We start from the raw sequence: 10,748 nt of genomic DNA, 5'->3' as shown, positions 1-10,748 counted from the left end.
ACAATTAATCCTTTTGCAAAGCAATTGAATCTCTTCAGAAATCAAAATTAATTCAGAAATCTTCTTTCTCCTCTCACGTGTTTAATGGAGAGAGTTCTCTAGTGGTGAGACTAATAAATGGGTGATTCTTCAATTGGGGGCTATTTAGCCATCTTACATTTTGATGAATGAAATTTGGTTGAATTTTGTTAGAATTCTGTCAAGATAATGCTTACATGCTTTGATGTAAATATATAATAATGGCCACGACTGAGCTTAAATATAATTTGAGTATTTTATATCTATTTTCCAACTGGCACTGCAAAACGTCATTCCTGTCACAACATCAAAAAGTCTCATAATGTAAAGAATGTATCAAGGAGATCATTTAAACTCATTTATCTTGCAAACATTGTTAACCTTCAACAATACGTATAAAAAACAAAATGTTTACATTCAGCGAATTACATATATTTTCTTGTTCTTACCATCAAAATGTGTTTTTCTGCGTTCATCAAAGCACACTTTTGTTTAATTTCTGGAAAATTAATTTTAGATGTTTTTTCTTTGAATAAGTGGATGAGTATTTCATTAGGCTTTTCATGTAGCACCTCAAGATTGAACAAAACAGTTTTAAAGTTATGTTTGCTGTAAATTAAGCAACGTAGCGGTAATGACATACTGTTCTGGTAATGACATAGTGTTTTGGTAATGACATAAATGAAAAGTGCATTGATACATAAAGCAAATTTAAAGGCTTAAATAATGACTTCTGGTGAATGTTGTTGAAAGAAATGGACAGATTTGAGGATATATATATATATATATATATATATATATATATATATATATATATATGACACAAACATCAACTTGAACATGTTTTTTTATCAGTAATTTGTTAGTCAGAAAAATATTAGACTACCTTAAAAGTATTGCTTAATTTAACAAACCTGTGTGTGTGTGTGTGTTTTATATCACTAGTGCAGTGTTCGTTCTCGGAGCATATAAGCCCGGCCCGTGTGAGGCGTGCCGCTTCCCGCTCGCGCTGTTCTGTAGTTTACTAAAAGTTTATTAATTCTGAACGTGTCGCGTCTCGCATGTCCATCTATATTGCACCAAATGCGACACTGCACTCCTTTGTGAAGTCGATTGGATGAACCGTTCTCGAAATAATAAAAATGCAAACGGACATACCGACACATAGAGAATACTGCCTTTATTAGAGAGAAGAATATGTTCAGCCCCCTCTCCGAAGCTTCGAATATTCGATGTTCATTACTACCGAAGCTTCGAAGCTCAAAAAATGGTATTCGGACCAGCCCTAAAAATCACAATATTATGCTTCTTTAACTTAATTTATAAACACATAATATGATATAGATAGTGACACAGAACATGTCATTACCCCCAACACTGTCATTACCATCACAACAAGTTGTGTGTTGGTAATGACGTGTTGCAGTAATGACATTTAAAAAAAAAAATCAGGAAAAAAGATGCTAGTTCATGGATTTGCTAACATCACTCAACAGCTAGTACAAAAATAACTTTATATATATATATATATATATATATACATTTTTCTAAATATTGCTGCTAAAGCATTTATGGTAATGACGCTGAATAAGTCTACTCCATGATCAGAAGGAATTCATGATTAAATTACTTACTTTTTCAGACATCAAATATCACTGTTCTTTCATGGCTGACATGTGCTCCCCTGCTAATTTTCATTTCCATGGTTACGGCATAAACAAGTCTTACCCTCAAAAATATCCTTGTTGTAATCATAGACTGTCGCGGTAATGACAGTATTGTTGTGGACAATACTAAATTGAAAATATTCACAAATTGCACAGATATGAACCTGAATTATGTATCAAGTGCCTTTTAAAGTTACTGTTTAAACATATATTGTGTTTTTTTAATGAACTGATAACATTTTATCACATTTTCAGAGCAGATGAGTTTTAAAGTCTGGGTTGGGGACAAGGCCTGAGTAGCCAAATATTAGTGATGAAAACATTTTTAAATATGGAAATTATACTGAATGTAACATGATCACATAAATACAGCTGTTCTCACTGTTTCCTGCTTTCATTACAGAGGGACAGTTGTGTAAATGTTTTACTAGCACAAATACTATAACTATAAATATAAAAAAACACAAAAACATGCTTGTCACGAGCAGACTGGATAAAGTGTGGAAAAACAATGTTAAACATTTTAAAACAGTTGTTAAAATTGCCTGTAAAGCTATAATTAACATCTTATATAATCATTCATAATCTTGTTCAACTTTGCAATGACTGTCAGAAACATTACACATCAGCACACTGGAAAACTGTTTATCATCTATTGGCTTGTCTACTGATACATAATATTGAATAATTATAAAAAAAATCTACTCTAGATTATGAACAATTAAACATTTGTTTCAGTTTGTGAATAGTATATAAAATAAAATGCACCTCAGAATAGTTTTCATAATAAATAAAGGTTTGATTACTCAAAGTAATTGATTCACTATAATAGTTTTGGTGTGTTTGTTGTTAAGTCGTGCTTTTGCATGTTGAAGTCTTTTGTTTTATTGCCACGACTCAATGTTCTTCTTTAAGCATTTCACAGTCAGATGATCAGTAATAACTGTCATGTTCAGAGTTATTGGGTGAGTCGCATAAAGCCAGAAGTTCTTCCATATTCTCCCTCAGAGCATTAATGAGGTCTGGAACATCTTCACTACAGACGAGCCGATCCTCTGCCATGAGTCCTGCTGCCTTCAGCACATGTTTGATCATATTAATCACAGGTTTCCAGAGGATGAAGCTTCGGGTTTGTCTCTCTAGCACAGAGACTCTTCCTCTAAGGACGCTCAGTAGATGTGTGGCTCTCCTGACCTTCTCCTGAACATCACCTGAGATCTCCAGCTGCTGCTTCACCTCTTTAATGTCCTTCTGAATGTTATCCAGCACATTATTGGTCTTATAAATGTCCTTCTGAATATTAGAGATCCTGGATTGATAATCAGACACCTTCCTGCTGTTCTCCTTCACTTGGGAGTTGGTTCGTTTGAGTTCTTCTTCAGCTTCCCTGATAGCGTTTAAAGCCTTGTCGATTACACGAACTCCTTCATACATCATTATCGGACCTAGAGGACAGCAAGAAATGCTATCAGACACACACTATACTCTTTAATATGATGAAAGTAGGGGTTCTTCTTACCAGCAATCCATCCAGCAATCGGTATCACTAGAACAGCGACTCCTGCTCCTGTTACCAATGCACCCGTGCCCATCCTCTCTTTCTCTCTGTTTAATTCATATTTGGTTAATTCTACTTGTTTTTCCGCTGTCTCCAAAGCCGCTCTGGAATAATTCAGGGATTCTTCCATAGAGGTCTTCTCGGTGTGCAGTTTATCCATGTTCATGCATTTTTCTTTGTGCTGCTGCTCAACCTTTTCTTTTTCTTTGATTAGTTGCTCCATGTGTTCATCCAGATGTTTCAGTTTTTGTACTATCATCATCTCTGAATAGTTTCAGGCTCTACTCAGCGTGTTCAATGTGTTCCCTAAATTCTTTGTAATTGGAGCACATGTCAGTATTGGGATCTACATCTGCATCCATAAGGCACTTGCTGATCTTCCAGATGGAGGCAATGCCCTCATTCAGAGGCCCAGCGACTGCCTCCATATCCATAACTCTGAGAGTATGAAGGTATGGCTGGGGGGGAAAGATGCTGACAATATGAATGGCGTTTACCATGTACATACACTAGGGCTGCACGATTAACTGCAGTTAAACCGAAACAGTGATTTGGCTTAGTGCGATTATGAAATCACAAAAGTTGTGATATTTTTTCGATTTTAAATAAAATAAATATACACACAGTGTGTTAGTGAAGAGCTAGTCTCAGCCTCAGACGTCACGCCCACGGAACGTTGGCTAAACGTCTGATGCATATGGCACACTTTTCTGGAAACACTTCAGGAGTTTCGAAGTCGCGATCTGATTGGTTGAATTCTACAGGATGTCCGCGAGACGTGTGTGTCGCGTTCTTTAACGGTCCGTCTGGAAACAAATGCCGTGACGCCAAAACCCCTCGTGGAAGAAGAAAGCCATTGTGTTTACAACTGAGACAAATGAGCGCTTACCAGGATCAACTAAACGCTGGATTTTCAAAAGTATGTGAAGTTTGCGACTCCATTGTTGCAGTAAACTTGCACAACGTTCTTGAATGAATCATTTATTAAATGCACACCGGTCTGTTATTGTAGGGACATCTACATTATATTGGCACGCCCCTAAACATGACGCGGAACAAAACGAACTGTGATTGGTTGCGTTATATGTCAGTCAAACGTCCTCTTGGCCAAGAAAAGAAAAAACACCCCTTCACTTTTGTGTGTTTTTTTTCTGGATCGTGGCAGATTTGGAGATTGTATGCACAAAAAATCTCTGTATTGTCACATTTTTGACAATTTCCCATTCATTTCCTATGGAGTAATTTTTTACCAAAGAGCAGAAGTGTGACGACCACTTAGCATGCTTGGATCATGACCTCAATATTTTTTGTGTGTTCACATACCTAATACCATAAAAGTCACCTAGTTTCATAACATTCCGATGAAGCTGCGATTTTTAAAAAATTTAAATAGATTTATGTAATCTGAATTTATTAGTGTGTATGTGTATAAAAGTGTGTTTGTGTTTGTGTGTGTGTGTGTGTGTGTGTGTGTGTGTGTGTGTGTGTGTGTGTGTGTGTGTGTGTGTGTGTGTGTGTGTGTGTGTGTGTGTGTGTGTGTGTGTGTGTGTGTGTGGATGTGTCTGTTTTGCACTCTTGATGTTTTATAGATTCACCCCTTCACTGTTGTGTGCTTTTTTTCTGGATCGTGGCAGATTTGTAGATTGTACGCACAAAAAAACTCTGTATTTTCTTATTTTTGCCAATTTCCCATTCATTTCCTATGGCGGACCATTTGGTCCCGAAGACCTTGAGTGTGACTATTTTTTTACAACCACTTAGACTATTCAAATCCTGTCGCCAATTTTTTTTGGGTGTTCATATACCAAGTACCAACAAAGTCACCAAATTTCGGACCATTCCGATGAAGCTATGATTTTATAAAAAATTTTATTTAAACATTTTGGGACCATTTGGTCCGAAGAACACCAGAGGGTTAAAATAGTAATATTTTGTATTATGTTTAATATTTTTATTTAACAATAATCATAATAATAATAATAATAATAATAATAATATTCAAGCACAACACTTTGGGCCAAAATGTGCAGTTCCCAAACAAGCACAACACACTTATTGTTCTTTATAATTTAGTTTTGTTTATTTGTTTTAAAAATCACATTAAAAATAGCAATTTTAAACAGAAATGTGTGATTAGATTTTCATGCAGCCATATATATATATATATATATATATGTTTTCATTTACAACACAATATCAAAAACTGATAATTTTTCACTTTACTTTGTGAATGGAGGCAAACACACTCACCTGGATAAGTGGACCGGTCTCATTTCATCTGTCATAGAGGAACACAATAGAAAAGAATTACTGATATTGTGGGCCATTCGTCAGCAATGATTCATTTCATTAAAAGTGTTGGAGTTAGTGTAAAATGTCTCAGCTGTGGTAACATTAGTGAAAAGCCTATTAAGCAATATCACAATATAATAGTCCATAATGATGATATTCAGTATTCAGCATGACATAAGTCTGATGTTGCTTTAACACACACAGTTCAATGAATCGGTGATGATATTTAACTATTTAACATGTCGAGTCACCTTTATTTATATAGCGCTTTTTACAATAGATTGTCTCAGAGCAGCTTTACAGAGATAACAGGAAAAAGATGCAACAAAGTTTGTTTCTAGAAGAAAATAGCGTCACAGTCCAGCTTAAGTTCAATACTGCGATCATAACTGTCGTCATTAATGCTGATAGATCTCTAGGAGTTTTACTGCCTTGTAATAGAACATTCATCACATGTACACAATAATAATAATATAGGCTATATTAGAATTTTTTTTTATGACTTCGAAACCTCTGCCTATGCAACCCAGTATTTATTCTGCTCTCCACTGACCTAGAAACTGGTCCATTGCTCCAACGAGGCACTTGTTACACACAGTATAAGAAGTGTGTAATGTATAAGAGTATAAGTCTATGCAAAAACCACAGTGTCAATGAAATCACGTCGGTGGTGCTTGTGCAATTCTACGTCACATTGCATAGAATCTTAGAACAGCTCATTCTGAGAAAGTGCTTATGATTGATTGAGATTGTAAAAAAAACACTGGGTGGATTTTTATCATTCTAGGGTGGTTTTGCTCACACACTGCCGACACACATTTATGTTCAAACACCATGTAAAAGTGAATTTTGCATAATAGGTGCCCTTTAAAGCAATTTCTAAGCAGTGTCCTACAGCAGGGTAGTCTTGCAGTATTTAACTAAAGATAACTGCATCTACTAAAGTGCTTCTAACACTTACAGAGTATGTACAGTATATTAATGATATAAATGAAACCACTTCTTTGGAATTAAAATAAATGTAACAAACCACTGTATTAAAAGGTTTAATAAAGCTACATGCAAGAATTTTTTTAAGTCCATCTAAATATAAATGTAACAAACTCACAGATTATAGTCCAGTGTGTCATTTCTGTATACTCTATCAGCACCAAACAGAAGTCAGAAGGTTTTCCTATGAATATAGCTTGCTAATAAAGAGATACTTTTAATAATGGAAATACCCACATATCAGTGAACGTATTACATAAATGCATTTAACGTTTAGTTACAACACTCTTTACAGAAAGAAATAACACAGTTATGTATCATCATCAAGTTTGTCCGAAAGAATGAAGATAGTGAGAGTGTAAGTCTTATTAAAAAAGCAACATTTTGGGAAAAAAAAAAAGCTGAGAAAATAACGTTCTTTTCAAAGACTTCATCAAGATGGGATTAAGAGCGTTGATTAAAACAAAGGACTGTGAAGCTTTGAGTGTGTTGATGGACTCAATTCATCACCTTTGATCACCTTTTTTAAATTAAACTTATCAACATTCAAGTGTTGATTAAAAAAAAAACAGAGTTAGAACCAATTTCTGAAATTGCCATGAAATTGGTTTGTGGTTGAAAACAAAAGAAAAACACTGACAGAGAAATAATTTACACTGTAGGACAATGAAATGCTCAAATCACTCAATCTAATGTAATGTTAGTCAGTAGTTGGGCTCTTGTTCTGTCAGGTGGATTGATTATCAATATGTCTTATCCGTTCATAGAGGATATGCATATAACAGAAGAAGAACTTACTGTACACATAAGATTTGAAAAGAAATCTGAGGTATTTTTTTACTGACTGCCAAAAGCCACAGAACAGAGAAGCAATGGCTCGCTGCGATTCACAGAAACATCTGGATCTAGGCAGAGAAAGGTGGATTTGCATTTATATTTTGTCAATATGTTGAATTTTGAGGTAAAATCATACTTGTTTTTGTTATGTACTGTATTGACAACTCATTAAAATGAAATAAGATGAAATATTTGCAATTTTATATTCTGTGTACACTATGCACAAGTGTACCTGGACAAAAGCCGTTTTAAACGCAAAGGGTCGTTACACCATATATTGATTTGAAGAAGTTAATAGAAGTAAGGGATACATTACTTTATAATAAATAAATTCAATTTGTGATTTTATTTTTGAAGCAATTCTCACTTTACAGCATTTCAACACGAGTGCCAGTGCTTTTCACAGTACTGTAGCTTTGCAGGAAGGTTTCTTCAAGCGTCTCGGAGACGTTCCCGCAGTTCTTCTGGATTTAGTCTGTCTCAGTTTCTTCTGTTTCTTCATGTAATCACAGACGGACTCGATGATGGTGAGATCAGATCATACCGGCTGCTGTCAGACTCCTTGTGCATACACAAATCTCACTGGATTATTACAATTAATGGCAAAAAGAATGTTTGAAAATGTAAACTGATATTTTAGACCCGCGTGTAAGAGACTTCTTCTTCTTCAGAGTCTAAAAAATGTAAAATACAATCTTGCACATCTGTAAATTTTACTTTAATTTCCTAATGGTATAAATTACATTGTTCAGAACTAATTTTCTTTCTTTCTGAACTGTATTTGACTCTATTCAACTATACTTATGTACATTATTTTGCATTCGCTGACTTTAAAATGAACTGTCTGTCGATTTCACTGCGTATTTAAACCATTAAACGTGTAATAGTTAAACGTATAAATGTCATTGTTCAGAACTAATCTTCTTTCTTTCTTTAACTGTATTTGACTATTTAATACTTGATGTATTTTTAAATGATTTTGCATTCGCTGAATTTAAAATATAATTGTCAATGTCACTGTATTTAAACCGTTAAACACGTAATAGTTTTAGATTTAATCTTCTTTATTTATTTATTTATTTATTTATTAAGACTGACAATATTGAACTACTTTGATGTCAGCACTAAACGATTTTTGCATTTAAATGTAATGTGCAGTTTGTTGCCATTGCTGCCAATTTTAACACATTTGTGAATGTCAGTTGACAAGCATTAAAAATTAGTATACAGAATGTCAGTAAGCAAACAGTTAACTGGTCCCATTGACTTCCATAGTATTTTTTTTTCCTACTATGGAAGTCAATGGGACCAGTTAACTGTCTGGTTACTGACATTCTTCAAAATATCTTCCTTTGTGTTCAGCAGAAGAAATAAATTCATACAGGTTTGAAACAACTTGAGGGTGAGTTTAATGATGACAGAATTTTATTTTTCATTTTCTTGTGCATCAACAGAAAGGTTTTTATGTATTTATTTTAGAGATTGTTTTGTAAATAAATTTGTAGTAAATGTAGAGGGTTTTAAATTGAATTTGTGTTGATTGTAACTAGGTTATTAAGATATTTATAATAACTTTGTTATTATTATTATTTTTAATTACAAATGTATTTAATTATATAATAGTGTACATGATGTATATTACATTAAAGTGTATGTTAGTTCACATTAATTGCTTGTCAGTATATTTGGAAGTACACTTTTATCATATTTCAAAGTTCATATAAAAATGTATTAAAGTCCCACTTAAGTTGTTCCAAAAAATCACTCTTAATTTCAACTAATTGCATTTAATTTAAGCTTAATCTGTGATACATTTGAAATCAATAACATATTATATGCAATACGTTTGTGGAAAACATTACACTTAATTCACATTTAAGTGTATTGTTAACTGACATTAAAGTATATTTTAGTTCACATTAATTGCTTGTCAGTTCATTAAACAGTACACTTTAACTATATTTTAAATACACTATATGCAAGTATGAAATGACTTCTTACATTTGTATTAAAGTGCCATTTAAGTTGTTTAAAAAAGCATTCAAAAGTTTAACTAAGTGCATTTAATATTAAGTTAATTTGTGATGCATTTGAAACTAAATACAAATAAAATGCACTTAAGCGGTGAAAACATTACAGTTAATTCACACTTAAGTGTATTGTTAACTGACATTAAAGTACATTTAGTTCAGTTAATCAATTTTAAAGACACTAGAAGCAATTATGAAAGTAAAAATAAAGTTGTATAAAAGTCCCACTTAAGTTGTCCCAAAAAAAATCACCCTTAATGACAACTTATTGCATTTTATTTCAACTTAATATGTGATATACAGTATACGAAATCAATTACACTTCATGTACATTCAGTGCACCGAAAACATTGCATTTAAGTCACACTTAAGTGTATACATTTAAAGTATATTATTTGTATAATAAGTACACTTTATAAAAGGACACTAAAGTGCACTTTTTATTCACAAGGGCAAGGTCAGTGAGAGACTGCTTCATCATAGATAATGTCACTCAAGTCTTCTTCATTGTGATTTGTTCTGGTGATTGTTTTTGAGCTAATCATACTGTGTTAAGCTGCATTATGTATGGTTTTAAAATGGCACTCTACTTTGTGAGGTGGGGGGAGCTGATTACACTGGAAATCATTGATCAATCACTCGGGGTGTGTTTTAAGGACTGCCTGTCCCCTTCAGAGCTGTATTTAAGCAGCAGACTGACCAAACACATCACACTTCTCCAGCTTTGACCAGGCGAGCTGCTCTTGAGAAGAATTTCAGACTGCAGTCATTCATGTAAGTATACTTTCACTCAAGGGCACTTGACTTAAGATGTAGCTAGCTAACAGTTTCTAATACTTTGCATGAGATTATCCAACCCGATTTTCCTCCACCGCGTATCTATAGCGCGAGTTCATGTTTTCATTTGCCATGCTCTTTACGCAAAATGTACCCATTGACTTTAATTGGTTGTCTATGTCTAGGAGCCGCTTTCCAACAGGTTATTTTAAAATGAAAAGTCAAAATATGTTTAAGTTAGGTTTAAAATGTTATGGGTTGGTTTAGGGAAAGGTTTGGGTTTATATGTGCGAAAATAATGATCAATCTGGATCTTTTTTTCAATTGAAATTCAGAAGTTATACAACTTTTATTTTAAAAAAGTTTTGTCAGCATTGCGATTCTCTTTGTACACATATACACTCTTTAATGGACGTATGCACGAAAACACAATTTAAAACAACGCAGGCCTAATATTCATACTACTTCTACTTGTATTAAGTTGCTCAAGCAAGTAGTTAAAAATATTTAACCATGTACTTATATTAAGATTGCAAACATTTTAAATTAAAACTTAAAATTGACAAAACAGCCGACTAT

The sequence above is a fragment of the Scardinius erythrophthalmus genome, assembly GCF_964197995.2.
Source record: "Scardinius erythrophthalmus genome assembly, chromosome: 2".
Lineage (NCBI taxonomy): Eukaryota > Metazoa > Chordata > Actinopteri > Cypriniformes > Leuciscidae > Scardinius > Scardinius erythrophthalmus.
This window is presented reverse-complemented; position numbering follows the sequence as displayed.